A 25,696-nucleotide genomic window follows, 5' to 3' on the forward strand; every position below is an offset into this window, starting at 1 on the left:
ATCAACAGTGACCCATGTAGCTCACCCAGGCAATAAAAGAGAAGAGTGAAAATATCTCTGATTGACAATCTCAGTTTCAGGCTATGCTCCCACACCTCTTCATCTGCATCCACAGCCTGCTGTTTTCTAGACGTCTCTCCATGCACACTGCACCCAGCCATTAATAACATATTCACAGCCCATGTGGCCTTTCTCTGAATAAACAATCAGAAATTAAAATAAATGAAAATTGAAATAGACAATGAAATTAGATTATAAAGTACCAAAACTTTATGATACCCAGAAGAACATTTCCTTGGCATGGTGACTACAATGACACTGGCCAGTCAAATTGCATCAGGAATCAGGAAGTGTAAAGAAAACAAAAAGTGAGGCTACAAAGCCCCTAGATCACTCCTACCAATGTCTTCCTCCAATAAGTCTCCATTTCCTAAAACATCCAAAACCTTCCCAAGCAGCACCATCAGTTGGGATTGAAGTTTTCAAACACATGAGCCCATGAGGACATTGCACATTTCAAACCACAACATTACCTAAACTGGAGATACTGTGTAATGTGAGCTGGGATGCTTATGTAGTACAGGTTTTAATTTCCAGTGTGCAGAATCAAGTCATAGGTGTGCTGAGCCCATGGGTGTATGAGAATCATGTGAGTGTATGGCTATTTTGATGGGTGTATTGGACTTTGACAGGTAGTGCTTATCACTGTCAGAAAATCACACAGAGGTTATGTCAACAAATGCAGCTAGTGCTCTTATCAGTGCCAAAAGCTTGAGAGGAACTTTGCTGGACCTCTTAGGACTGTCTTGCTAAGGGAGTGCACCAACTGTTCCTGAGAGTGGCAAAGTGGTACTGTTCATCTGGCTCTTGGGAACTCATTGGACTAAGCATCTAAAAACAGACAGCTCAATAACATGGTCACATGACAAAGACAGAACTGTCTGCTTGCTTTCTGAAGAAAATGGTGGCCAAAGCACCCAGAAAAGGTTGCTCAGTTCTTTTTCTAGGACTTTGTTTTCCAAGTCACTAAAGATAAATGGGGAACACCTTTGGGCTGTCTCTGAGAGTGAATAAGCAAGTCATCAGACTGATTCATAGTTACTGAGTAAAAATGTCTCTTTTATTCTCTACATGTAATTGTCTCAGAGACTTACTGCTGAATAAACTATCCTTTCTGGTTCTTTCTGAATTATGTCTGGCTGGTTCAACTCAGCTGTTCTGACCCAAATTCAGCTGTCCTCACCAACATGACTGATTCAATTTGGCTTCTCTCAGCTTCTGATTGAATTGCTCTACTTAGCCTCAAACTAACTCTGGTAATCTGTTCTAATCTCCTGGTACCTTCTCATTCTCTGGCTCATTCTGTATTCACCTACAATCTGTCTCTGTAAAGCTGTCCCAGTAAAATTGCCTATTCTCTCTTTTCCTCTCTCTGTGCTACTCTCTTAAGTAACTTCTCTTTCCTGTCTGTTCTCATGAGAGTTTGTGTATCCTATATCTGACTCATTCTGTCAAATCTTTCTCTGGTTCATCACCTTGTCTGCCCCTCAGTTAGACCTCATTTTCAGACATGGCTGCTTCTTTCTTTCTTTTTTTTTTAAAAAAAGATTTATGTATTTTAAATATGTGAGAACACTATTGTTGTCTTCAGACACACCAAAACAGGGCACCAGAATCCATTACAGATGGTTGTGAGCCATCATGTGGTTGCTGGGAATTGAACTCAGGACCTTTGGAAGAGCAGTCAGTGCTCTTAATCTCTGAGACATCTCTCCAGCCCTTCTTTCTATAAACTAACCTTATTTTCACTGTTTAGGATGAAAGGTGTATACTAAGGGCATGTCTGTATTCCAGTTAGATCATACTGTAATCAAGGATGTGTCTGCAATCCAGCCAGATCACACAGACCTAGAAGGTCTTTGGATGTGATCCCTTGTCAGAGCAGCCATGTTGCTTTTCTACAGTCAGAAGAGCTCTTCGCTGCCCAGCTGTTTTCTGAAGTCCTTAAATGCTGACACATACACTCCACCATAACTGCTTCTCGAGGTCCGGTAGGTGGTGTTCCTTATAGAAGTTTTGCATAGTTGGGTCAGTAGAACTGCTTTGTTGATGCACAGAAACATTAATCCAATTTTTGGCTTTGAATGTATCCCTCGAAACATCATATTTGACTTGGATGATGCCATTTTTCTCCATACAGCTTTGGGTTACTTTATTCTCTATTTTATGTCATGAAACTCAAAAGGCTATTCCACTCTGGAGCATGGAAATATAATCTACTCCTTGTGCTGTGTGAGTTTCATCTACTGCTCTGCCTGATTCTTCTTGCTAAATAAATATCTGAGATCTTGGCTGGAAAATCCTCTGTGTGCAGCTCTCTCCTTCCTGGCACTTCTCTCTTTTACTACAATGCACAGCCTCTGACTCTGTTTCCACCTGTAAGGTGAAATGCCCCACTCTGCTTGGATTCCCTTTTAAGGTACTGACTCCCCCCAACTCTGTGTCAAGCTTGAGACATCATAAAACTTCTCTTATCTGTTCCTTGTTCTCAGAAATCCAATGTCATAAAAATATTGTTCCAATTATTTTATCTGATTATTTAGTGCTTAAGAAAAATGTCTCTATCAACTGATAACCATCAAAAGTATGTTGATTATAATTTTAATACTTACATAAAATTAAATGTTAATTTAAGTTCATCATCACTCGTGTTTTCCTATAACTTATGTAAATTGGATTTTGTTTGTAAGTTACCGCATTGATAAAAGATATCCTTAGGACAGATTTTTACAAAATTGTGAATCTGTATAATTTTTTAAATACCTCTTAAATAGCAATTTTTTACTGTGATATTCCTGGGAATAAGAAAGCTATTAAAATTAGCATTATGGTATAATTATATTTTAATTTTTTAAAAAATAAAAAATTTTAAATTACTGTTAGTTATAAAAGTGATATATAAAATATGCCTTACCCATTTACTATAATTAGCAAATACTCAAATTTACTTAAGCAGTTTAAATGCACATTAGCCATCAAATTTGATATGTAGACCTCATTCAGAACAACTTGGATTTTTAGGAAAGGATTTAAATTTTTAGCTGCCTTAAAAAGCAGAACAGCAATTTAAGGATTATAAATCTAAAGCCCTTAGATGTATGAAGTAAATAAATTCAAGGTGTACAGGTCTTTTTAGAACCATTAGTTAATTACTTTAAAAACCTCTAATGACTTCTTTCAGATTTTGATTAGAATGCCAATTATTCCAAATGACACGTTCTCTATAATTTTGTCCTCCTCTATTTTAAAACTATTTCCACTTGTGATGAGATTGCTTTCCAGCAATTGAGCTAAAAATATCTTAAATATTGAACGCTAGATCCTAAACTACATGAACAATTATACTTCATCCATGAAAGTCCATGAAAAAAACATTTTTAGAAATTCATAGAATAACCATACTTGTATTGGCTGAAATAATACTAATAATAATACTCTTTTGGGGGGGGTTGGATTTTTTTTTTCGAGACAGGGTTTCTCTGTGTAGCCCTTGTTGAACTGGAACTCACTCTGTAGACCAAGCTAGCCTTGAACTCAGAAATCCGCCTGCCTCTGCCTCCCAGAGAGCTGGGATTACAGGCGTGTGCCACCACCGCCTGGCTAATAATAATACTCTTGAGAAGAGAATTCCCTTAAAATTCTGGGGCTAGCAAAGGGCTCAGTGGATTAAGCATTTGTCATGCAATGGCAAGGACCTGAAATTCAGGCATCCTAAAACATACATATAAGTAGACACAGCAGCACGTTTGTAATTTTAGAACTCCCTATAAGCCCATAAGCCAGCAGGCCATGCATCCTGGTAAACGTAGTAGCAAATAGCAAGAGCCCCTGTCTAAATCAAAATGAGAGGCAAAGACCCACACCCAAAGTTGTCCTCAGACCCTGTGGCATGTACTCATCCACACTCACATGAGCACACACACACATACACAACACACACACACACACACATATCATACATACATGCACACACAAAATATTGTAAAACTTTCACATCAAAGTGACAAAGACATTCAAATCTACATCCATGAGACATTATTAACATTCATTCTGATGTCAGTCTAGTAATTCTTCATATTCTTATTTGTTAGTATTTTTTCACAGGATTTAACTTAGCTCATGTTAAATGTCCTTGACACCAAAAAAGTAAAACCAAATATCTTTTTCTTCCACGGAGTTGACAATCTAATTGTAAAAGAAGCCAGAGAAATATAAAAAAATTAAATGCTAGAATAGATATAATAAGCTATTTGTAACTTAGTACAAAATATTAAAAATCTACTGTGGCAAGAAATTCTATACATGTCTAATCCTATCAAAATTTATTTAGAATGAAAAAATTAAGATTTTCTAACTTCAAGTGACATCTTTCCTTATTTCTCCTCCTCCTCTTCCTTCCTCTCTTTCTCTCCCCCCCTTGCCTTTCTCCTTTCCCTTCTATCAAAAGTTGCATTTTCTCAAGTCAGTGGTGAAACCCTGAGCTCCAACGTGATCCATCTTGAGACTTCTGTGTTTATGCTCTCATAATTGGAGAAGAAAAACACTGTTTAGTTGTTTTTTTTTTTTTTTGCTTGCTTGCTTTATGTTTTTTTAACCTAGCCAGGAATGGTGGAGCATACCTGCAATGCCAACACTCAGAAGGCTGAAGCAGGAAGATCACAAACTAAAGTCCAGACTGTATTGCACAGCAAGACCTGTCACAAACACAAACATAAAAACCCTCTAACTTCAAACTTCATAATCATAAGCCTCAGCTCAAGCATCTGTGTTGAAGAGGGGACTGTGGCTACCAGTATAAAGAATATCACATGTCCCAATGGAGGAACTCTTTAACAAGAAGACTGGATAGCAGACTAAGACCACTGAAAAATATAATTAATAATACTTCTATATTTTGGGGGAAATAAAACATGTTTTCTCAAATTAGATCTGCCAAGCTAACATGTGTTAGTCAGCTTTCAGTCACTGTGACAAGATGCTTAAATAATCGCAAGGAAGTTTCATCTAGCCTCATAGTTTCAAAGCCTAGGTCCATGTCTGAGCCCTATCTCTCTAGGCCTGTGATGACTGTTTGGTGTAGAGGAACATTTTTGTCTCCTGGAAGTAGAGAAGCACTGGGAAGAGTCTGGGTTTCAATATCCACTTCAAGGGCATTTCCTCAATAACATCACTTCCTTCCACTAAGCCCTACTTCTTATGTGTTCTGCCACCTCCAAAAAACACTGGCAAGGAATCCTTTAACACAAGAAACTCATAGGGACATTCCAAACCTAAACTGTGGTGAAATCTTTCTCAACCACCTCAGGTTCCCTACAAAATGATGGTAAGACTGTAAATGGGTTCACACAAACATGCTGCAGGGCCAGATCTGATCTGCTACCTGCTTTGTAAATAAGATTAAACTACAGCAAAGGCAAAAGAATTGCCTGGTTTTATGTAATTCCTTTCATGGCACATCAGTGGAGTGGAGAGCTTGTGACAATGATTGTATGATTCCCAAAGCCTAAAATGTTTGCTGCCTGACTCATTGGAGAAGATCCCTATCTACTACAGTGATTTAAATTAGCATAGCCACTATGAAAATCAGTAGAGAGGTTCTTTTAAAACTAGACATGAAACTACACTATGACCGGTTACATCTCTCCTGATTGTATACCCAAAGAACTCTAAGCACTCCCACTGAGATGCTTGCATATCTGTGTTTACTTCTGTGCCATTCACAACAGCCAAGAAATGGAACTAGTGTAGATGCCATCAACTGACAGACGGATCAGATAGATGTGTGCATATACAAAATGGAATTTTATTCAGCCATAAAGAAAAAGAAGAAAACATATGTCAAGCAACTGAAGCCAGAGTCAAGTACCGCATGTTTTGTTTTATATGTAGAGCCTAGATTTTAATGGGGGAGAGGGGCAGTACCTTAAGAGAGAGCATAAGGAGTATATGTAGCAAGGAAGTAGAAAAGTAACTATTTGGGACAGCGAAAAAGGATCGTGGAGAAAGGAAAAAAGGATGGGACTTAGGGAGAGGAACCCATAATAACAGGATATTATAAAAATGCCATAGTGAAGGCCATTACTTAACAAAATTAGCAAAGTAAATAATAAAATATCAAGTATAAAAAATTAAAACTAAATATTCTGGAACGAGAAAGCTGCTAATTAAAAGGTTATAGAAGGCCATTGGTTTAGACTGAGTTCCTACTGGCTGAGCTTCCAATGGACCAGACTGGAGTGATTCATGCCAAAATATAATGGCACCCGCTGTACTAAGTCATCCAGTCTTCCAGGATGTCAGGGGGAAAACCAGGTCAATTCTAACTGGGGTGCTGAGGAAATGCTCTTCGCTTTAGCCTTAACAGGAAAAATAACTCTGTAACAGCTATGGCCCTGTCTTAACAGGAAAAATAACTCTGTAACAGCTATTGTGGGCTTCATAGTGGATGTACTCTTTTGAGCTTTTCCTGGTCTATGAATTCAGCCTCCCCTGCACAGCTCATCGGAGCAGCTTACTCAGAAATGTGTGAGGTTCAAGAAATTCAGGCACAATCAATTATAATTTCAATCTCCAGCATTAGGGGCAAAGCCAATTAAGACCTTGCCTCCAATGTGTTGTAATTTTATTTTTCTTCAGACTGAGTAGTGGCTGCCGTACTTCTCAGCAAGCGTCCTCAGAGACTCTCTCTGTTACACACTTTAAAGGGCACGTTTTATTAGGGGTTAATTATTTCTCAACCAAACCATTACTCTTCTTAAAAGACAAAGTCAAGGGGTCCTGGTTGTTTCAGTCATTATAAAATTCCCCCATCAAAGTTTTTCCTTTCTTTTATTGTTGCTGTCTGTGTTTCACTAGAAATCAGCAAGTAGTGGCTCTAATTCTACCAATGTATCTGCATCTACCAGCTGTATTTCTTGTATAAAAAAGAATTTCCCCCATCAGCTACTTGAGAACGACAGTATACGATGTCCAAGAAGGAACTTGAATCTTCCATTTTTAGTTTTGCAGGGAGGTGGCTGGCACTGTGGGCCGGCAACCTCCTGGGGAATGATGGGGTAGGATGTGGTACTTGTATTGTCTCGCTGTCTGTCTTTCTGTACAGTACAGTCCTTCATGTCAACGCTTAAACACCCACTGGGCACCCCATTAAATTGGCTGTACCATTCCTTACAACTCCATTAGACACTATTTTTATTGTTGCATTTAAAATACATTACATATAATGACAGTTTATATGAACTATGAACTTCAGTCACTTACAGTCATGAAAATCTGGGATCATCACCACAAGGAAGTCTAGAGCATTTTCATTACTCGTTGCCCCCCAAAGAAACTCCATATCCACCAAAATTTTTTTCAATATTTCTCCCAATTTCAATTCCATTGCCTTCCTTATATGCATACTAATTTACTTCTGGGCTTTATGAGAGGCTGTAATAGGTATCATATACAGAAAGCCTCAAGTCAAATGCAGGTTTTCTAACTTCATTTTTCATATTTTCATGGTTCATCTCTATTGTTGCCTATGTTGATAATGTATTTTATTACTTTCAGTGACTGAATATTTCGAGGAAATTCCACAGTTCGCTCATCCATTCCTCCACTGACAGACATCTAGAATGACTCCAGTTTGGAGTTATTATGAGTCAGGCTGTTATGAACATTTGTGTGCAACTAGTTCTCAAGATTTGTTTCCATATTTTGGTGTCTCTCTGGAAAAGGCACCGCTGCTCCCCTTTTAGTTTTATTTAATCCTTTTCAGCAGTGGCCACACTGTTTCTCCAAGGAGGCTTATTTCTTATTGAAAGTATAAACATTGATATACTTGCACCACATTCCTCCTTCCTATTCTGAAGGTGTCACACACCAACGCTATGCCTCCCTTTGAGTTTTCTCACTTCTTTCTCATGGCTCTGTTGGGTGGATCAGCCATGGTGTGTCCCATCTGTCCTCCTAGACATGTGGCAGTATTTGGTTACCTCTGTGCTGGTTTTCAGTTACTTTGCAACAAACCACTATATATTTGGCAACATGTGTTTAAACAATGCAAATCTGTGGGTAGAGAAATGGACCAGCCATTTCTGGCTGCTCTTCCAAAGAACTGGTTCAGTTCCAAGCACCGACGGTGGTGGTTCCCAGCTATCTGTAACTCCAGTTCCAGGACATCTTTCAACCTTCTTCTAGGTGCCATAGTAACCAGTCACACATGTGGTACACAGACATACGTGTTTCAATAATAATGAATAAATGATACAAATTTATTATCTCAGAGGATTTGAGAATCAGGAGTTGAGACCCAGGTGGACTAAATCCTTCCTTGGCATCTCACTGGGGTAAAACGAAAGTGCCAAAGACGGCTGTGGATTCACCCAGGCCCTTAGGTTTATATAACCACAGGGTTTGGTTCCCTGTGGTTATAAAGTGAAGTCCCTAATTTCTTGACCACTATCAACTGGATGACTCTTAGCAGATCTTCACAACAACACAAGTTCCCCAGCTCATGTTGTTCCAGATATTCTCAGAACTTTATTTCTCAAAAGCTGCTAAGAGACTCTTTGAAGGGCTCACATATCAAGCCAGGGGTACCTAGCATAATCTATATTTTCATTAATCCAAAGTCAATTGATTAGACTTTAATTACATCTAGAAATTCACTGACCTTTACTATGTTATGTAGCCAAATTCTGAGGGATCTCCTGACACCCATACATTCTGCTCCCACTTAAAAAGAGATTACACAAGTCATACACCAAGAAACAAAACTCTTGGACCCACCATAGAATTTTGCCTCTACATTTAGAATGCAAACTATGCCACACTAAGGAGATCTGTGTATATGCAATTTTTTATTTTCTCAATGTATTGTTGGGATAAATTCCTAGAAGGACTAGTATGCAAATGCAGTCTTGTTATGCATTAGCAAAACTGCCTCCAGATGCTTTTGTGTTCTCAGTAGCAGCATGAAAAGGAGTTTATTTTCCAACAACTTCAGAGGGTTTTGTCAATCCTAATGATAAAGAGTGTCTTACTATGCCTTAAATTATTTTCTTATCATTAAAGTTTTAAGTATTTTTCCATTTGAAAATGCTAGAGGGTTGTTTGGAGTCTATCAGAGGAACGGGGGTGTTAGCAGCTGTGTCCCACCAATGTTCTGGGCTGTGGCTAGCAATGGCAAAGCTGAGGAAATGTGGCAATGAGGCAAATCTGAGACCTTGTACAAGCAACAGCATTCTTACCTAAGGCTGGATCTACAGTGTGGTCTTGGCTGCCATTATACCGGCTTCCATCAATAGGTCTCTCCCTCAGCCTTCCTGGAAACTCCAGGAGCATCTCATACTCTATGATAAAAATCCTTCCTCATTTTATCAGAAATCCTGGTCGTTTTATTGACCCAGACTGATAGATCTTCATTTTTCTCTCTTAGAAATTAATGACAACTTCCTGAAATGCTTTTATATAAATCAAACTTATTTCAACGAGATGTAAATTAGCTTGGTGACTACTCAGAAATGAGGAGTCTCAAGTTATTTGGCAGGAAAAAGAAGTTTAAATTACTATGATCTTTGACACAACACTGTCAGCTTTAAGGTCCAATTTATTTCTACTTCTTGTTTCTAATAAGTACTTAATCACAAAGCCGTGCATTATTGCAACCCTGGCGACCTCACTGTTTCCTTCGTCTTCGTGTCTAATTCTATTGCACTTATTTCTATTGCACACCCCATGGAAAGTCAATTTTACTCTTCAGGATGTCTGATCATTCTTCAGCCACTGTGTCTGCCTGCCTCCCTCCTCCCTGATGCTCTGAGGTCCTTGCACCCTGCTCCATCCCAACCAGTGCCGACTCCCTCCTAACCCCTTGCCATGTGCCAGGGTTTTGATGCCTCAATATATTCAAATGACTCTTTGGTCCTATTCCCATGTGGGAGCAGGAGTGGAAGGACATCACGTCAAGTGCTGCTGTGATGTGCTGTGCTTGTAGGAGGGAGAGCATTGGGGTGGTTTGATTTGATTGTGTTTAGTGCTCAAGATTAAATCCCAGCCAAGCCCAGATTCAACTGATAAACTACACCCTTAGCTTATGCAATATCCTTGGAGGTCAATCAAAGGTCAATCAAAGATCTCCCATTTTGTTGACTCTCAATTTTTCTCTTTCTACTAAATAAAGAAGTCATGGTCACTGTCTGAAGCTTTGGACACATTGGTCCCCACAGACTTACTGCCTCCTCTTTAACCCAATAGAAAGCTGCTGAGCCTTGTTTCTATGGTTCCTGTAGCATTTCTATGTGCTGAAGATGCTCCCACTGCCTTGAAGTGTTAGAATTAGGAAGTCAGCTGCGCGAAGAAACAACACAATTCAAGGTTTGGGGTTTTGCTTCTTTAGGCTTTTTTCATCCTTTAATTTCTGCTTTACATCTAAAATCTTTTCTGTACCAAAACAAGAGACTCTGAAGGACATGGGACATAAAACTTAAAAAAAAAAAAAAAAGAGGGGAAGAAGAAGCACCTCCCACTGTTCCTTATCTCAGAGGACAAGATGACATAATGAATGTTGCATGGGAAGGAAGATGCAGGGAGTAGCTCACCTTACAGGATGGAGAAAGAAGAAATAATCCTTTAAGTGAGGCAGTCACCAAGTAAGGTGGGTAGGGTCTCAACTGGGAGAAGATAAGCCTCCAAAGCTCCTGGCTCCAGGGGCCCAATTATCCATGGCCATTCCAGTGAGAGCCACAGGAGACTCTCGCTACTCTGAGGGACCACCATATCAGTTCCTTGTCCTTGCTGAAGGAAAAGAAGCCTGTCACTCGAGGTCAGCAGAATATTCCATTCAGAATTTACATTTATTTATTTGCCCTGTGTGTTCACACACATGCAGGCATGAGGTGGGGGAGGGGCAGAGACACAGACAGATACAAACGGAGACACAGAGAGACTGACTGTGTGTATGGAAGTGAAAAGACTTCTCCTTCGACCGTGAGGGTTTTAGAGGATTGAACTCAGGTCATCAGGCCGAGTGGTACTTGGGAGCCACAATATTACCCTTTATTGGGTAAAGTCCAGTATTGCCTGCACTTAGAGGCACTGCAGGTGTGGCTGCTGTGTCACATGTGTGTCTTTAGGTGGCAGAGTGAGAGAGGCCATGTCTGTGCAGAGTGTTCTGACCTGTGAACATCTGGATGATTAGTCACCTAAGATTCCCTGAATACCAGAAAGCCTGAGTCAACCACCAGCCTGCATCAGGGAGCATGGACAGGAGCTAGCCTGAGAGGACCACCCGTCCAGACAGGCTCCCAGGGCATGAAGTGAGCCAGAGGCAGCACAAACTCCACCTGACACTGCATAGACTGGAGGTGGGAGCAAGCTGGAGACAAAACACCCCCCCCCCCACTGAGGCATCATGGAAGTGAGCCTGAGAAAGACAGCCCCTGCATAGGGCCACACGGGTGGGCCTGGGCAAGGAATGAGCCCAAGATCACTTTCCGTCTTGTGCCGTAGTCCCATGCAGGGAGCTAGCCTGAGGTGACTAGCAATCCGACACTGTGCAGGTCTGGGGCGAGGGGACAGACCATGCCCAAGGTGACCCCTTCCTGGCGCCATAATGCATGGGTGGGGCATAGCACTCCTGAGACCACTCCCGAGATGACCCCAGATACTCAGAGGCCCTGGTGCCACTAAGAGGAGAAAGTAAAGGGTGGAGAAATGGAAGAGAAAAAACAAAAGGATGTGTACGCAGTGAAGAGAAGCAGAACTGGAGACTCGAGGATAGTAAGGAACAGCCTGATGTGAGTTGTTACAGGACATCTAATTATGTTGTTAACCCCAAGATTGTATGCTGGAAAAACCTGTATCTAATTGGGGTGTGGCTCAGCCCTGGTACATGACTTTAATCCAAGAACTTTCTATTTATTGTAAACAAGATTGAATAAAGTTAACTATAGGTCAAGAGGTCAAGCAAAAAAACCAGGGAGTGAACCATGGAGACCAAGAGGAAGTCTGGAAGATGGATAGAGACATGCACAGGAAGTAGAAAGGAGGGACATTCAGTTGGAAGGGTTTTTAAGACAGTGTAGAGAAGGAAAACAGGGTTGTTGTTGTTGTTGTGTTGTTGCTGTTGTTGCTGCTGCTGCTGTTGCTGTTGCTATTATTGCTTTGTCTTGTCTTGTCTTGTCTTGTCTTGTCTTGTCTTGTCTTGTCTTGTCTTGTCTTGTCTTGTCTTGTCTTGTCTTGTCTTCTCTTGTCTTGTCTTGTCTTGTCTTTCCCTTCTGGGACGATGGTTGAGGAGGAAGGTCAGCTGGGTGCTGTCTCTGCCTCTCTGAGCTAGCAGACTTTCGCCACGGCATCTGGCTCCTGAGTCTTCATTTGGTAAAAATCAAATGTTTATGATTTTGTTTGTTTGTTTTTTATATATATATTTATTTTCTATATTCTTTGTTTACATTTCAAATGATTTCCCCTCTCCCAGTTCCCCCCCTCTCCATATGTCCCATAAACCTTCTTCTCTCCACCCATTCTCCAATCACCTCTCTCCTTTTTCTCTGTTCTTATATTCCCTTCCAATGCAAGATCAAGACTTTCCAGGATCAGGACCCTCTCCATACTTCTTCATGGGAGTCATTTGTTATGCTAATTGTGCCTGGGGTATTTAGAGCTTCTGGACAAATTAATATCCACTTATCAGAGATTGATTTTGTTTTTAAAACATCATGGTAGGGTCTTGGCCTGCGATGCCACCACATGTCTCATCTGGGTTAGTGGCCCTGCAGCAGCAGGGGTCTGTTACAACCAAAAGGTAGGCAGATGTCAATGCTCTGGGGTACTACCAGGGGTTGGGAGGATATTGATGTCTAGGGGCTGTGCTGAACCAGCCCCAACCCTTGCCTGGGCATCTTTGGAGAGTTGGTCCTGGGGACATTAATGCAGAAGTGCTGCCCTGCCCCTCACCAGCCTCAGCACTGGGGAGAGCAGGCCCTGCACGTCACCTGGCCAGCACAGTAAAGCTGTGGCAGGGGCCACAGGCAAGCTGCCAGGGGTGTGAGCCCTCTACCCTCCGCACACTCTGCTTTTCTCCTGTGCCCTTTTCTTTCCTCAAACTCCCACACTCCTGCACACCTCTGTGTGTGTTCTCATTTTACTCACATTACCACACACACACACACATACACACACACATACATGCTATACACTCTCCTTTCACTCACTAACACACATACCACACACACACACACACACACACACACACACACCTCACCCTCTCACTCACTCACTCTCCTCTCGCTCTCTCCTTTAACTTGCAGCAGTCTTTTATTGATACCCAAAAGCAGGTAGGAAAAAAAAGACATTGTATAATCGTTGCCAAATCAAATTCAAAAGGATATCCACATCCCACAAAGAATCAAGAATCACAATTGTTCCCCAAAGTTTCAAGCTTCCCCTGTTCCAAGACCTGTGTCCAAAATAATAATAATTGCAAACTTATCATTATTTAAACTTTAATTTTTGACTTATTATACTTCAGAACTCTGAAGTGAGCTACTTGCAGTTTCTTGTGAAGCTCAAATGATAAAAGATATAGGCAAAGCTGCCAGGCAGTGGCCAGAAAGAGTCAAGTTAGCCCTTAACTCAGCAGTTCCCCTAGCTTTCTGCTTCTGCACACTGCACACAATGACTCTCCTAAGAGTCCCAGTGTTTGGACTTAGTTTTACTAATATATAATTTTATGCATTCTATACTTGCTTATCCAGGAACCACTCTCAAATGTTGTGTAAAACTCATTTCATAACTTCAATAGCTTTTTTCCTTCCTAAATTAAAGTCTTCTTTATTCCATTTTTCCTTTATCCTATGATTATATCTCTTGTACTACCACTTATCCACCATTCCAATAAATTCCTTCACTTTCTGGTAATGGACCCTGTATGACTCTAGCAGTACATGACTCTGTTTCATTTTCTAGTATTTCTAAACACGATTTCTTCAAACTTTCTTTGCAAGTCAAACATTAATCCGAAACTACCATTGTGCTGTTAATGCATTGTTTCCAAGATGGGAGAGCACACATGCACCTGGGCCATTAAGATTGTGCTGTGCTGTGCCCCGTGCCTCAAGTTTTGATTGTTTAAGAATCATTACATCAAGGAACATCCAGTTTCACAGAATTCACCAGAGCAGAAGGAGAAGGGAGTAGGAAAGTCAGATATAAAAGAATAATTATGCACACCAAGGCCAGCTGAAAAGCAGTCACACACAAATGAAATCCATACCACCCCTGGCCAGGGCTAAGGTTAGGAGAAATGGGAACAACTTTTTTTTTTTTTTTACAAAGAGCTGCCACCGCGGGCTTCTGAGGTGTCTCCATCCTGGCCTGCTACGGGCAGTCCGTGTCATGGCGTGCTATGCCCAGCCATGCGGTGCCAGGGATGAGGATTAAATGCCTTCCTCTCCTCTCTCATTCCTTGCTGCCTATGGCAAGTGGGAGAGCAGGTCCCTAGGTCACAAGATTGGCTCCTGTACCTCACTTGCTGCAACCCTTGGGCCCTGCACCTCACCGGAGCAACAGGGTGGAGCTGACTTTGGTTGGGGGGGGGGAGCGGACAGAGGGGAGGGTTGCCTGTGAGCATGCGTGTGGAAAAGCCAGCCCTGCACCTCACCTGGGCAGCACAATAGAGCTGCCCCTGATGGCATAAGGGGTGAGAGTGGAAGAGTTGGCCCTGCCCCCTCGCTGGTGATGGAACCGGATTCACCAGCCAGGGTAGGGCAGCCGAGCTCAAGCCTGTGGTGCGAGTGCAGGACCGACGACAGGCTGACCAGCTCAGGTACATCTCAGACCCAGATCCAAGACTTTGAATGGCCCACCCCCAGCATCTACCCATCGAAGAACTGCTAGAGTACATGAAGGGGCTGGTCCTATAGATCTATAACTGCAGAATGTCCACAGGGTAACAACAGGATATCAGAGAAGAGTCCCAGGGCGGGTCCAGTATTGATACTGCAGCAGAAGCCAGAGGCATCATACTAGATCAACGACTCATTACAATGAATGTTTGCAATGAAGCGTGGAACTAAAGGGTGTACTGTAGGACACACTGTGACACACTACAGCTTCCAGAGTGGGATCTTTTCTACTTTGAGGGGGCAGGTTGAAAGGGTAGAGGATTAGTATGAGCGAGGGGGAGATGAATGGGGTTGGGGTACATGATGTGGAATTCACAAAGAACCAATAAAAAAATATAAAAAATAAAAGAATGTCGAGAACAAAACAGACAATGCCGGCCTGGCTCCTGGCGTTTCAGAGGGAAGTTTAAGGACTATCAGCGGTGTTTGCTATGTTGATTTAAGATTCTGTAGCTCTGGTTAGCTGGGGCTAAAGAATCAGCCATGATTAATAAGAAACCAGAATTACTGAATCGATACTTGCATTAGTAGGATGCTTGATGCTTGTTAGCTGGAAGTGAGAAATTAGCAGTGATTAAGAAAAAGACCACCATCACTGAGGTGAAATATTCTGGCGAGTGTCTCCTGAGACCACAGTGAAGCTGTGATCCAGAGGCAGCCATGTTTGAACTTTGTGTTGGCAGCCAGACTTGACCATGTGAGAAGTCCAAGAGTCCCCAAGTGGTACTGGTTTTGAAGGCATGAAGGGGTCACGGAGAGCAGCTGAGGCTCGGCACTGTGAGAGTCCAGGGAAGGCCATTGGTGAAGGTGCAGCCACAGTGGCAGTTGAAGGCCCAGGGTGACGGGGGTCATGGAAAGAAGTTGCGGCTTGTCATCATGCAGATAGCCTATGAGAGGCTATTGATGAAAGTGCAGACCCGTTGCAGCAAGAAACTTCAGCTGTTTTGGAGATGCCGGTACTGTGGGATGATCTCCAAGAGCAGCGGCCACAGAGGAGGGAAGCCAGCTGGAGCCTAGAAGACAAGCTGTGTGTGCGACAGAGGGCAGAGCTGGAGGAGTGACCCAAGGTCTTTGAAGAGTCCAGAAGATCGTGTGTGGATCCCAGACATTGGACAATGAGTTATTTATACTGTTGGAGTTTAGTTTTATTGGGTCAGATTGTGACTGTGCCCTGGTTCTTCCTCCTTGAAGAAGGGATTTGATTTAGCTGTGATTTTTACAGAAGCTCACAGCTGAAAGACCTTGAAATTTTTAAAAAAAGATTTTGGATTTCCAGAGAGGCAGGATATTTTAAAGAGGCTAGAATTTTAATGCGTTTCGATTTGTAAAGCCTCTGGAACTTTTAAAGTTATTTATGTTCTCAATGTGAGATCTTGGGGATGGAGAAGAAAGAAGGGCTGTGGCTTGATAGAGACTTTTTTGTGTGTCAAGTTGACAAGTTGTACTGGCTGGGTTTGTGTGTCAACTTAGAGTCATCAGTGAAGAAGGAGCCTCAGTTTAAAAAAGGCCTCCATGAGATCCTACTTTAAGGCATTGCTTTCATTCATGATCAATGGCGGAGGGTCCAGCTCATGGTGGCTGGTGCCCTCCCTTGGCTGGTAGCCCTGGGTTCTATAGGAACGCAGGCTGACAAGCCAGGGGAAACACCAAGTAAGCCACGCCCCTCCATGGCCTCTGCATCAGCTCCTGTCTCCAAATTCCTGCCCTGTTTGAGTTCCTGGCTTCCTTCAATGATGGACTATGATCTGGGAGTTTTAACCTGAATAAACTCACCCAAAAAAGTCTAGAATTGGCAGACCTACCCCAGAAAGAGGTTCTCAACACCAAAGAAAGAATCAGAAGTACAGAGTCGACTAACCAATCTCACATGTGGACAAAACTGAGCTCGGAACAGTCCAATTTGTTTATACGTTTATCAAAATTTGATTCCTAACGAAGATGGTTCTAGAAGTAATCCTTGTGCAGTTGTTGACTACTGCATCTTCCCTGTGGTAATTAGAATCAAAACATCTCACATTAATCTGGTGTCTTTAGCAAAGCCTTATGCACTACTGCTATCTTTGTTAACAAGAAAGAAATAATAAACCCAGACCTCTGTTTCAAGATTCCTGAGCAACTCGACAGAGTTCTGCCACGTTACCAGGAATGGACACCTCACTGGCTTTAGCATCAGAAAGTTGGAGGACTCTGCTACTTCCAGCAGCAGATTAGTCAGAAAGCTAATTGCCCCCCACCCCACCCCCACCTGTCCCCACCCCACCCGCACGTGATTCTGTCCTGCACAGCTGTTCTGAGGCACGGAAGCCAGTTATCAACATCCCATGTCTCTCACACCTAAGTGCGTGCCTCTCCCTCCAGGAGGACGAGGTGGGCGTGACAAGAACCCTCCCAGGCCTCAGAGCTATCTTCTCTCTTGTGAATCAAAACAACAAAGGTGAGAACTTTAAGGTAGATTCTGAGGAAAATAAGTACCAGTTCTTATTTACAAACAAAAAAAAAAGTCAGTCCAGTGACTGGGGCAAAAGATGAACTACGTATCTTTTCGACAAAAGGAAGGGATTATGAAGAGAGTCCAGTTAATGTGACCCTGGAAACTTTGAAAATGTCTATATAACCATTAGGTTCACTTGGGGGCTTTGACCAGCTGTTGCACCAGCTGTTGTCTTAAGGTTTCTGTGTGGTTCGGGTCCTGGATAAGTCAATGAAGAGCCCCAGTAGCTGTAAAGGAAGATACAGAGCCAGAAGAAGGGGGATGTGAAAGTTTTAAGTAATCTGCCCTGGAACTGACAACAAGGTTTCACAAAAAAAGTAAAACTTGATGAAGATGATGATGAAGAAGAGATGATGATGGTGATGAAGGAGAAGAAGAGGAGGAGGAGGAAGCAAAAGTAGAAGAAGAAATAAGTCTGTATGAGATACCCTAACCAAAAATGGGCAAAAATCAAACCAGAATGGAAGAGACTTAAAACCGTCAACACCAAAATGAAAAGGCCAAGAATCCTTCAAAAAAAACCAAGGGGGAATCTTCTAAAACACCAAAAGGACCCAGTTCTGTAGGCAACATTAAGGAAAAAACCACAAGCAAGTATGACAAAAGGTGGTTCTCCTCTGATCATAGAAGCCAGGGTCATTAATAAAGTGAGGAACTGCTTCTGATGACTGACCAAACAGCCGTTCAGGACCTTTGGTAGCAGAGGAAGTCTCTTTGAGAAAACGATTTAAACAGTTTGAAATATTTTACCTTACTTCTGCAGCAGCTGATATCTGGTTGTCCTTTTGATACTGCAAAGTGAGAACTTTCCCTACTGTGTCTGACAAATGCAATCCAGGTCCCACTGCCAGGAACGTGTTGCCTAAGACGCCTGTCCAGTTTTCCAGGCTCAAACTCCACGGTTTCCATGGTGCTGAGCGAGTGTGGGATATTAGGATGGGGCATGGCAACAGCGAAGCCAGATGTGGAGCCCAGGAGGAACGGAAGAGCAACTTTGTATTTTAGCAAATAATAAAACAGAAGTTAATCGTTTCCTGGTACCCACACTGTCAGCAGAGAGCCTTCAGTCACTAGAGTTACCTAAGCAGGTGCTCAAAACTGCCAAGTGAGTTGAGCCACTGATGCAACTCTTGTGTCAAACTTATTTTAATGGTAGGTTTTCTCCTCCCAAAACAAAGAAATCGCATCTGTGATCACTTGTTACAAGATCTGCTATTGGCAGAGCCTGTTATGTACAGAACAGAGGACTACTTTACATCTGCCTCCCATTTCTCAACAAAACCTCTTGAAAAGATGTCCCTATTTAGAACTGAACACTTTCCCAAACACTGAGCAGCAACTTCTGTTAACATTTTTGACAGGCTTTCTGGTGCCAGCACATGCCTGTGAAAACAGTGAGTGGTTTTGACATGTCACAAGCAGTAGAGTCAAGTGTGACTCCACGCACTGCAGGGTTCCGTCTGCCTACCATCAAGTATCTTCCTGGGCAAAGTTTCACTTGGCTAAGAAACACTGCATCATTTGGAAGCTTTTTACAACAGTTATACCCTCCAAAAGAGGTTCTGAAATGGCACTTTCTTTGGTGGTGTCAGCATACATAGACAAAAATTAGGAGCTGGGAAGTGCCATGCATAACGCAGGAGAGTTGAGAGTTGGCAGCTCCAGCATCAACAGTGACATGTGGAGAAAATGTCACAGAAAGGCCTGTCACTTAGGAGAAGCATTATTTCAGTTATGTCCCCTTGCTCCCAGCTACTGGCACTTTTATGGTTTCAGTGTACAATATTTCAAGATCTTTCTTTGGGTGATAGCTCAGAAGGTAACACGGGCTAACATTCAAGCAAACGGATATGAATTCAAATCTCCAGCAGTTACGTCAATGCTAAGTGTAGAGACACACATCTGGAACCAAGTTCCCGGAGGAGCAGAAAGGGTAGGTATGGGCATCCATTGACCAGCCACCTAGCTAAAACAGTGAATTCCAGGCCCAGTGAGAGACTCTGTCTCAGTAGCTCCTTTGCCCTCCTAACGGCTTCTGAGAAGAGCCTCACATAGAGGCTAACACCACCTTACACAGACACTAACACAGGGACTCAAAATCCAGCACCATTTGGGGGCTCGAAGAAAACAAGAACATGACATCACCCAGAGATGAAGATCTTCAGGAAGCCACATTGCTCTGTTTGAAGTATGGCTCTGCCTGTATAGCGACCATATTCCCAGTTGACACTATCACCACCTCTCCACTGCTACCCCACCAACAGTCACAGCTGCATGTCGCTACTGCAGCTAGAGCCGGACACTGAAGGGTACCATCCCCTTCTAAACTTTGCATGTGGCAGAAGAGTGAACTCTTATTTTCTCATTAGAAAAACCTTCCCAGAAATCCACTTGTCAGGAGAGTCTGGAAAATGTACTCTTCCTGCTTTGTGCCTCAATGGAAAAGTGTAAGTATGAGACTCAGTCCTCCCAGACAGCAACTAGAGTCCTGGGAAGCATGACCATCTAATCAACAAGTGTGTTGAGGTTTTCTTTTCTCAGTTTTCTATTCCTGTGCCCTGATCTCAACCAGAACTCTGTAATAAAGGAGGAATGAGAGTGATATTTGGACACCAAACCTTACCTGAGTCCTTAATATTTATTTCATATTCACCCAAAGCTAATGTAGCAATTTCAACTACATTTTGAAGAAAAGGAATTTATTACTTTTGTGTAGATATAAACATGTGAGCATACATCATAGTAAAATGCTAAAATACTCTCCCATGACTAAACCTAGGGGAATAATTTGGTAGGCCTTCAGGAACTGGGATATTATTTCTGTTACTGCTGGATCCTGGGCTGAGGAAGGCCAGAAAGATTGAATCTGCATCCAGTGGCGCCCCTAGATCTGAAAGGGGAAGTAGACTCGTGGTCCCATCCCTAACCCAGAAGCTGTCTCCAATCGATAGCCACTGGCAAATGGAAATTTATTTTCCTCCAAGGAAGTCCCACTAGAGAACAAACTATCTTTAAGAGCAGGCCAGATGCCCAGCTGTAGACAACAACAACAACAAAAAAAAAGTTAAGCCATGTACATCTTTGAAGGATTCTTGTCTCATGGTGTCCTATCAGGGCATTTTTCTTTTTCTTTTTTGTTAATCTTACTTTTTTATTTTTGTTTTCAAATAAGACAGAGAATGTGTGGTAGATCCAGATGGGAGAGGAAGTAGAGAAGAACTTGGAGCAGAGAAACCACTATTAGAATATGTTGTATGAAAAAATTCATTTTCAATAAAAGAAAATAGTGACCATTAGGAAAGATGAGCTAATGCTCATTGGAAACGGGGTGGGCTGAGGTGATGGTATAGTACAGTGAGGGCCAGGAATTTATTTCTTTTTCTTCTGAGAGGGTGTAGGAGAAAGCAAAGAAGCGATAGCTAAAGGAATCTTAAGAATAGGATAAATGGCATTCTGCATGACTTAAATGTGGCAATGGGCCAACTCTTCCAGCCACACACAGTCCCTGGAATTGTAAAAAGAAAGAAAGAACTGGGTTTTGGAGACGAATTAGAGTAGAGCCACTCATCAGAGTGGAGAGCCACAAAGTCAAGGGAGAGGCCAGAGAGCTCATGGAATGCTAGGGATAGGTCTGGTGTTTCCCACGGTGGAGCAGAGCATTGTCCTAACCTTCCCAGGACTTGGGACAATGGGCACGGCTGTCCCATCACCTGCTGCCTGCACACATCTGGCTCGCTGCATGTTCAGTGCAGCAAGGGTGTTTTGGTCCCACTGATGGCCTGGTTCTCCCTCCCCTGACCTTTTTGTCCCACAGAACTCTATCTATGGGTCTATCCTCTCCTTTCAGACCACAATCAGGACAGGGAACTCAGAACTTCATGCCAATTTTGTTGTTCTTATTGTTTAAAAATAAGCTTTTGCAGATTTCTGTCAATCTGTATAATTTTATATAAATCAGACACTCAAAATGGGCATTTAGTCACTCAAACAGAAGACCATGACTGGTTAGTCAGGCTAGATTTGGGGCCAAAGATTAGCCTGACATTTCATTGTCTTTAAACATTATTGTGTTACAGATAGGCATGAAAAACTTTAGCAAATTAAGATTACAAATGCCATCTAAAGCAGGGAAAAAGAAACTAAGAGATTTTTATGAACTGGGCGTATATGCTGGCCAGTTTTAATGTCACCTTGACACAGGTTAGGGTCATTTTTTTGTTTTGTTTGGGGAGGGGTGTTTGTTTGTTTGTTTGTTTGTTTGTTTGTTTTTTACTGAGGGAGTTGCCACCCACACCACTGGGCAAATGAGACCTGGGGTTGGAGGGACAGAAATACAGACTGCCAGAGAAGATGTAGTCCATCTTCTTTAAATCATTAACAAACAATTAATGGGAAAAGCAAAACATTTCTAGACATAAATGAAATGTTTGTTTAATGATCAACTCACTTGGAAGTAGACTGTGACCAAACAAATGGTCTTAGACTCTCTCTAGCAATTTCTTATTACTGTAGGTTTCTTTAAGTCCCTGTCTTCATTTATAAGGCAATAAATTATATAAATATACCAGTTTTCATTTGTCCATTAATTTAGCCAAATGTATTTCTTTTTCTTTGTCTATTTTGGTGCTGGATAAAACAAGAACCTCCAGCATGCTAAGCAAGTACCCCTCTACTATACTGGCACCTAGCTCCCCCCCACACAACTACCCCCCCTGCCCTCCACACCCCCACACCTCTGCCCCCTATACCCCCCCCCACCATCACCAAACACACATCTGTGGTCTGGGATGCCACTGGAGGCAAGTTGATGTTCCATGTCCATGCTACTCCAGGGACAATCTTGAGGTCATTGCTCCATGCTGCCTCTGGCTGCTATGGGCAAGGAAGCTTCTTTTATAATGGTATCAATGACTAAAGACTCATAATTGAGAATGAGAGATAATTGAAGACTCCTGTGACACCCCTCACACTGCCAAAAAAGAAACAGTGTGGACAGGAAGCCATTGGAGAGAGACCTTAAAATTGTGATAAGGATGCTGAAGCGAAGCTCTCCATAGTGGATGGCTTCTGGCACAAGGGTGGAGAAGGACTCCGTTTTCTGTAAGAGGCTGGCCACTGGGAGTCTGGCCATGCTCCAGTGAGCACATGGACAACACAAATTTAACTTGGTGTATTTTTTATTTGGGGGAAGGGAAGGCATAAGGGAGGGAGAAAGGGCATAGAAGGACTGAGAAGGGAGTATGATGTGTTGAATTGTAGGAAATTTCCAAATAATCACTAAAAATATTTTGTTGGAAAGAAATTGTTTTAACATCTTTCAAGCACTGTGCTAAGTACTATAGAAGTAAAAAAATACAAATTAAAAATTAAACTCCCAGTCAGGAAGGGTGATATTTGCTCCTAGTCCCATCATTCTGGAAGTAGAAGAGCTTTATGTGATGTCAAAGCCAGCCTGGTCTACACAGCAAGTTTTAGGCAGAAGAAACAAACAAACCAAAAATAAATAAATCCTATATCAATATGCACATAACACTATTGATTTTAAGAATCTTCTGGAGCTGGAGAAATGGCTCAGTTGTTCAGAGCACTGCTTTTCCAGAGGTCCTGAGTTCAATCCCCAGCAACCACATGGTGGCTCATAACCATCAGTAATGTGATATCTGATGCCCTCTGCTGGATGTAGGTGTACATGCAGATAGAACACTCATACACATAAAATATATAAACCTTTTTTTTAAAAAAAAAATCTTCTTTCTCCACTTATAAAATAGTAATAATTTTTTAATTGTATTATGTTATTGTTGTATATGTATGGATACTTTGTCTGTGCATCACATGCAGATCCTACAGAGGCCAGAAGAGGGCATCAGATCCTGTAAAATCAGAGTTACTGATTGTCAGGGGCCAGGTGGGTCCTCTGGAAGAACAGGCTTTCTCAACCACTGTTCCATCCCTCCGACCACACAGCAGATCTTGATCCTTGGTAGTAAATGAAGTTTTGCTGGGAACTTCAGTTGTACTCAATCCCTTCTCTCCCTCACTTGCTATGACAGAAGAAAGGAATCTTGATACCAGTCTCTCTACTACTGCTTACGGCTTGTTTCCGAGCCCAACATAGGGGTCTTTAAAGCACAGGCAAACCAAGAGTCCTATGCAGCCCTTCACAACAGCCCTGGTGTCTTCCTTGGGATTTCTATTGCTGCAAAGAAGCACCATGACCACACCCACTCTTATTTGGAAGCCATTTCACTGGAACTGGCTTACAGTTCAAAGTTCTAGTCCATCGGCATCATGGCAGGAAGCATGGCAGCATGCAGGCAGACATGGTGCTGGAGAAGGAGCCAAGAATTCTGTATCTGGATTGGCAGGCAGCAGGGAGAGAGAATGGCACTGGGTCTGTCAAGATCTTCTTAAAGCCCACCCACTGTGACAAACATCCTCCAACAAGGCCACACCTACTCCAACAAGGCCACACCTCCTAGTAGTGCCATTCCCTATGAGCCTCTGGAGGACATTTTCATTCAAACCACTATGTTCTATTCCCTGACCCCCATACGCTTGTAGTCATAGCATAATGAAAATCACATTGGGTCCCCACAACCTCCTTTGAATTAATTAATAAAAAAGACAAAAAAAGCATCCAGTCCAACTTCAAAAGTCCTCATAGTCTATCAGTCTCAACTCTTGTTTAAGAGACCAAAGTTCAAAGTCTTTTCTGAGATTTGTGGCAATGTCTTAACTGTAATCCCGCTCTATAATCAAAATCAAAAAGCAGGGTCCGAGGTTGCTACCATCTTGGATCCAGCTCAGCCAGCTCAGCCAGGTATGAAGAGGACACCAGAGTGAAGGATTACTCAGGACACAGCCTGCCTGGGTTCCTTCCACACGAGGGAGCCGGGCTGCTCTACAGCTGCCTGGGCACATATCCTGCAGGGGAACATCTGACCTGTAGGGAGCCTGGTAGTCTAAGGTCCCCACCATCTTGGCTCCTGTGGCCAAGCAGCCAATTCGGCTGGGTGCGCAGAGAACACCGGAGTGGGGGATCGCTTGGGTTGTAGCCTGCCTAGGTTCCTTCTGCGCACAGGAGTTGGGCAGCTTTACAGCTGTCTGGGCACTTATCCTGCGGGGGAAGCATCTGACCCGCAGGGAGTCCCGTGGTTGGACATAGCCCTGGTCTGAGGTCGCCAGCATCTTGGCTCCTGTGGCCAAGCAGCCAGCTCAGCCAGAGACCTGTGACACTTCTGATATGGGGAAGATCCCACTTCCTGATACTCTCTAGAGAACCCGCAGGAACAGGTTAATCGCCACTGCCCCTTTCCAGCGGAGGTGGTAGACCTGTGCCACATCTGACATGAAGAAGATCCTACTTCCTGATACTCTCTCAAGAACAGACAGGAGCAGATCATTCTGTAGAAGTAGGGCATTCAAGAACCAGCATCAGCAGAGCATTTGAAATCCAGCAGCAAGTCCTGTCCTGGGCTGTTTGACCTACAGAGTGATCAGTGCTTGGAGGGGGTCCTCACGGCATCCACCATCTTTACTGTGACCTCCTCCTGTCCACTGTTCTAAAAGAATAGCAGCCAGCAACCTGATCCGCCCACCTCATTAAAGAAGAGGAAGAACCGGTTTCCAGCCTTCAGGGGAGGGGCTTGGCCTGCCTTTGTATCTTGGGAGAGAAGACATTAAAGATGGAGACTTGAACCAGAAGCCATGTGTTTTTGTGTCTCTCCGTGTAATTTCTCTTGCCCCTCCCCCCTTCCTTACCCATCTCTCCTTCCAGGGAACCCGATGTTAGAATGTATGAGCTGGACTCTACATATGGCACCCAACGTGGATTATAACTGGAAACGGAGAGGCAGAATGAGGTATGTTGTTAGAATGGAGCTCCAAAGAAAAAGAAAAAAAAAGTTTATGTATCCGGCACGGTAAGCAACAGGGTATTAATTTAGCACTAAGAATGTCATTTATTTCTAATGGATGTTGCTGAAAGAGTGCGTACAGATACAGACTAGACTAAATTAGTACAGGCTAGTACAAGCCAGGCACTAAGATCAGCTAGGGTGTGACAATGAATTAATTTAGTTAGGCATTTGTCCGCAGTCTAAGAACTGCACCAGGCAAGAGAAATAGGGCATAAATTATATAAAACAAAATAAAAAGAGTAAAAAACAAAAAATGTTTTTTCTAGAAACATGAAGGAAGAGGAAGAAAAGGAAAATAGATTTAGTTACATTGCAGGCGTGCTTCAATTTCT

The 25,696-nt window shown here is 42.6% G+C and overlaps 1 non-coding gene and 1 pseudogene across 1 annotated transcript; both read left to right on the forward strand.

Annotated features, from left to right (window-relative positions):
• Positions 1-11,126: 11,126 nt before the first annotated feature.
• LOC127683906 (small nucleolar RNA SNORA17) lies at positions 11,127-11,257 on the forward strand. The gene has a single exon (XR_007977687.1). It is a non-coding gene; the product is annotated as a small nucleolar RNA SNORA17 (small nucleolar RNA).
• Positions 11,258-14,784: 3,527 nt separating this feature from the next.
• Positions 14,785-18,160, forward strand: LOC127683667 (nucleophosmin-like; annotated as a pseudogene).
• The last annotated feature ends 7,536 nt before the right edge of the window (positions 18,161-25,696 follow it).

This window comes from Apodemus sylvaticus, chromosome 4 (assembly GCF_947179515.1).
Source record: "Apodemus sylvaticus chromosome 4, mApoSyl1.1, whole genome shotgun sequence".
In the NCBI taxonomy this organism is placed as follows: Eukaryota; Metazoa; Chordata; class Mammalia; order Rodentia; family Muridae; genus Apodemus; species Apodemus sylvaticus.